This window comes from Galeopterus variegatus, unplaced genomic scaffold (assembly GCF_000696425.1).
Source record: "Galeopterus variegatus unplaced genomic scaffold, G_variegatus-3.0.2 Scaffold920, whole genome shotgun sequence".
Taxonomy (NCBI): Eukaryota; Metazoa; Chordata; class Mammalia; order Dermoptera; family Cynocephalidae; genus Galeopterus; species Galeopterus variegatus.
Genome location: NW_007727031.1, coordinates 155,950 through 161,784, shown reverse-complemented (window position 1 = coordinate 161,784; position 5,835 = coordinate 155,950).

Here is a 5,835-nt window from a genome sequence, read left to right as displayed (position 1 = left end):
GGCAGCATAGAGGGCTAAGATGAGAGAGGAGCAGGAGCAATTATAGAAGGTCTTATGCAGGAGCTGAATGAGAATGAGAAGCTTTTGAAAGGTTTAAAGCAGTGAAGTGGCATAGACAGATTTTCATTTTAAATGATTCTTTTAGCAGCATTCTTGAGGAAGACAGATCTGAAGAAGTCAATATGAATTTGCTGCAACTCAGGTATTAGCTAAGGAAAGACAACCTCAATGAGAAAATAATGGTTTGAATAGAGTACCTAGGGTAGACCTCCAAAAAAGCAAGTAAAATAGGGAGGCCCTGGTGATCTAAAAATGTAGATGTTGGATACGGCATGGTTAATCTGGTGTGACCATAGGAGGAAATGACAACAGGCTTGGAAAGAAGTTTATTACACTCAAAGGTCCCAGAGAGGGTGTCAGCACACTCCATGTGGGGCCACCAGCAAAGCACCACTGTCCATCAGGAGGTAGACAACAGAGCCAGGAGACAGTTTCGGCCATGGCCTTTGTTGAAGTTTCCTGAGAAAAGGCAGCATAGGGAAAGGTAAACAGTTCAGGACTGGCTAGTTTGAATAATTTCAACAGGCTCTAAACTATAGGGGTGATCCCTAGTTGTCTGGTGCCTGCACCTGAAAAGATTAAGGCAGAGGAATATTGCCTCCTGAGATGTGCCAGCCAGATAAAGGAGGTAAGGATCTGGACTGGTTAGTTTGCATATTAAAGGCATTCTCCCAGCTGAGTCCTTTGCTATTGCTAAGAACTGACTAGTGACAAAGATTCTCTCCTTGACCAATCTTTAGCCAGGCTCCTCTGAGCCCTTTTCTCACTAGGTCTCAGTCTTGGACTATTAAGATTTGAACAAAACACTAACATGGCTTCTAACAGCTCAAGGTTGCATCTGTAGAATGACCCTAGTCCCTCTTAAAGAGCTTGCCTGAGAAAACTGAAGTCTGCCAAAAGAATTCACTATTTGTACCAGCTGACACCTGAAGATAGGACCCCTGTCTCCCAGCCTCCGTGGGAGGGTAAGAGCCTAACTTTAGTTAAGTGCCACTTAACAAACCCAGGTGGGTTTTACAGGGACCAACCTACCTGTATTAGTCCTTTTCTGTTGCTTATAACAGAAATATCTGAAACTGAGTAATTTGCAAAGAAACAATATTCAATGCTTACAGTTTCAGAGGATGGGAAGTCCAAAATCCAGGGAACACATTTGGTGAGGGCCTTCTTTGGTGACTTCAGTGATGCAGGATATCACATTACGAGAAAGGCAGGTGCAAGAGAGAGCGAGCTCTTCATGTGCTCTCCTTTTAAATCCCTCAGAACCATGTACATGACCATCATAAACTAACAACTTATTAATACATTCACTAGGGCATGGTCCTCATAATCTAATCACCTCCTTAAGGCCCCACCTTTCAATTACCATAATAGGACTTCCCCCCTCACTTAACACTGTCAGAGTGGGGTTAAGTTTCCAATACATGGACTTCAGGGGACACAATTCAATCCACACCGCCGCCCTTCCCACTTTTGAAGTTTCTTGTTTCCCTGACTTTTCTGAGCCCCCAGTCACATCCTTCCCCATTCCTTTATTTTCTCTTTTAGATGCCTAGTCACCTCTTTAAAAACTGAAGTTGGGTTCAGCTAACACTGGACTCTTCTCTATTGCTAAAGTATGTTACTGATTAAAATCTGTCCTTACCCCTTTCACTAGTGTCTAGCTTTGTTTTTCTTTGACATTAGCCCCAGGAAGTATAGTCCCTCCCCAGCCAGAAAGGTTTATTAAGATGACAAAACATCATAATATACAGAAAACAAAAAACATGCACAACACACATAGTGACTGATCAGATCTAGAGTATGTGTCACGTGGTAAGGCAGGAGAAGGATGACACCTTCGTTTGTAGCTGGGTAACTAGGGGGACTGTGAGGCCACCCATGCAACTAGAGAACAGAAACCAGGCTAAGCAGGAGGAGGAGGCGTCCAGTTAAATTTGAAGTGCTTATGGAACATGGGGCCCTGGGGCAAAGAGCAAGTTCATGGCATATTAGTTATGATTCATATGAATGAATGAGAATATCCAGAAATATGTAGAATAGGAAAAGTAGTAGTATGAGAATGAAAATCTGGGGACAAAATGAACATTTAATAAGCAAAAAAGAGAAAGAACCTACACAGAAGACAGAGGAGGAACGGTCCGGGAGGAGAGTCAAGAGAAATAGAATCATGGAAACCAAAGACATGGGCATTGAAGGAAGAATAGTAGTGACAAATGCATAAGGCAGATATCGTGGATTAACAGAAAGGCTAAAATGTGTAGTGAGTCCGTCTGGATTTTGGAGTCAGACAAACTCAGGTTCAAGTCCCACTTCCACAATTTACCATTGGTGTGACTTTGGACAAGTTATGTTAAGACACTAAAGTTCAGTTTCCAAATCTGTAAAAATGATGTAGTATGTCTCCCTCTGAGGTTTGTTGGGAGGACTAAATCAACTGATCTAAGTAAAGCACCTAGCACAGCTCTAGGCAGATCGTATCCTTCCAGAGGGGCACCTATTTTGATTAGGCTTTGTTCCCTAAAAATGTTAGTACTATAAAATGATCCCATAGTTTAAGTTTTCTAATCAACAAACTCACAGTATGATCTCAGCAAGCCGATTATTTGAATACAAGAACCATGTGTTAATTATTCCCCCAGACATCTTGTATGTACGTTAGCATATGTATTAATGATGGAGGCATAATTAAAAAGACAACTTATGGCCAATTCTTATAATCACAGTTCTAGCACTTCATCAATCTAGTCAATATCTTTAAATATAAAAGAAGTTAAAGAACTGAAATCAGGCTTTGATAGATCTTTGATGGAGGATTGATCATATTATATGCAACACAATTTAGACATTTAGAAGAATTTGGCCTCAAAATGGAAACAATAGTTCCCTGGCCTGCCCAAATCCTCTGATCTCTTGCTCATAAATTTACACACAAACTACCTGTCAGTTGCTCTCCAAAAGAAGTCAAGAGAAAAATATCCAACATACAAGAACCAAAAAGAGGCATAGCATACATTAAAGGTACAAATACAATTTGAGTGTTACCAGATCTAATGCATTATCCTAGGTTTTGTAGAGTGGCCCCCATAAATGATTGCCCTCAAGAAACATACCTTCTAGTAGTGAAAACATGTCATATCAAAAGATGAAAAAAAAAAAAAAAAATTACATCAGCATGAGCCTTTCAGAAAAAGTTTCAAGAACATGTTATTAGAAATTAATCATCAAATAAAGAGTAAATCTTACAATAAATAGATTCATTTCAAAATATGTGTTGTATATCTGTGTGACTGGCACTGTTTTCAAGTTTGAGGACTTAGTGGCAAAAATAATAATAATAACAGAGCTTTTCAGGGACAATGCCTTGTCTGCTAAGCATTAGTCGAGTCAATGCTGGGGAGAGGAGCAGCCTGTGCCAGGATCAGAGGCTTTCTATTGAGTTCATAAACAATAATAGCATGCAAGGGAAAATTAAATCTTTAAAATATGATTTTAAAATGTCTTGCAGTAAAAATAACCAAGTGTGCTAGTCCGTTTCTGTTGCTTGTAACAAAATACTTGGAACTGGATAATTTATAAAGAAAAATGAAATTAATTGCTAACAGTTTCTGAGGCTGGTAAGTCCAAAGTCCATCTGATGGTGGCAACAGTGACCCAGGGGTCTCATATTGCAAGATGGTGGAAGCAAAGAGAGCAAGAGAGACAGACTCTCCTCTTCTTTTAAAGCCCTCAGAACCACACCCTGACCACCATTCTTAATCCATTCACTACTGCACAGTACTATGATCCAATCACCTCTTCAAGGCTCCACCTTTCAATTACCATAATAGGATTTTCCATCCTCTTAACAGTCACAGTGGGGGCTGTTTCTGATACATAAAACTTGGGGACACAATTCAAGCTTCAGTGAGTTTTGAGGGGACATAATTCAATCCACTACACCGTGACTTGAATATTTTATGTCAGCAAAATTATAGCTCATTTGAAAGAAAAAATTATAGTTCATTTGATATCTTTACAATTGATACAATTCACATTTTTCTTACAATTTCATTGTCTGTATCCTCTACACAATTTATCAAAATAAAATGAGTGATAGATGACCCAACAACTTAACTTACTTCGAGACCCCTGTTACCCTACTTACATAGCCTGGATCATCCTTAATTCCTATGGGAAACAAGCATAGCATAATAAGTTTTTAAAAAGAATAACAAAAGACTTTGACAGAGGCCTCTTACTGAAGACAGGCACCCTCACCGCCACCGCAGATCATAAAATCTCACATAATGTAGAGACAACTGGGTGTTCACACTGATTAACTGTGCCTAGAAAGAGCATCATTGGTGCTGCCTTCTTGACCTCGTCTGGTTTTTGCAGTCTTAGGATACAAGTTGCTCTTAATATTTAAAGCAGCAAACCCACAATAACCCAAACAAAGCACAGGCATAATTGACTGACTGATCATCACCGCAATTGCAGAATATCTTATTCAAAAACTACTTTTTTATATATTTCTATGTGTGTTAATCATTATTTTTACATAATAAAATCTTTTAAAAATTCCAAATAATTAAAAAATACACAATGAAATATTAGGCTGTACTGCATCAAATTGTCATTTTTGTAGGTCAAAAACAGATTATTTCAAATGTTCTAACCTCATACATGTCCTGAAAAAGATCATACACAAATATCAATCATAATATAGGACACAGACAGCTCCCAGACAAAGAAATAAAACCTTACCAATATGGTTGAACCCTTTAGCAAAACAATAAAACCTCTCAGCCAAACAGTCCTTATCTGTGTGTGCCTTCCTGACCTCAGTTTCGTCTCCCACCATCCCAGCACTGCCACAGAGTTAATAACTATCTTATATATGTTAATTTTCTTTACAAGCATTTCACGACCATTCTTGTAAAGTTTCCCTGAACACATGCATATGAGTCCCCCAAAGATAATACAAAAGAGTAGAGGTACTAACTTACAGAGTATGTACAGCTTCTGCATTTCTGAATATTATCCATGATTCTCCGATGTAGCTGTTCTAATTTATTTTCTTGCCAGCAGTTAAAAGTTCACATGGCTCCACATCTGCACCAAGATATCATTATCAGACATTTTAATTGTTTCCAATCTGAAGGGCATAAAAGGGTCTGTCTTTGTGGATTTAATCTGCACTTTTCCTGTTTACTAGTAACATAATTATTTATTAGGTATAAATGTTGTGGTTTCCAAAACTGAGCATAGGTTATATATCTAGTCTGAGTTTATGAACTACCTGGGCACGTCTGTGGCCTAATAGAAAGGGATCATTTGAAATCTATTTGAATGAGAGTCCTAGGAATCTCTTCAGAGGTAGAGAATTCCTGTACACACCTTAGCATACAGCCATTTGGATAATAGTTAAGGGGGAAAAGTGAGTCTGGGTGTTTCTTACGATATAAGCCAGTGTTCACCATTCACTCTGGAACAGCTTCATGGGCTCATGAGAGAGAAAACAACCATAAAAGGCGGGGTTTTTTTAAATCTCTTTAATTCAAATCTCTAGGACACTGAAAGATCAAGTCACAAGGCTTTGAAGTTTCTGTAAGAGGGTGTATTACAAGCAGTACACACATGGTGCTACGATTTTCCTCTGATCTCCCTCTCTGGACCTGGCCAGGGCTGTAGAGGATTTTGACTCCAGTACCCCATGGGCATATCTGCTGCTGAGGGTGGGTTTCCAGGCCCATGCCAAGATTTTTTTTTTTTTTTTTTTTTTTTTACCGG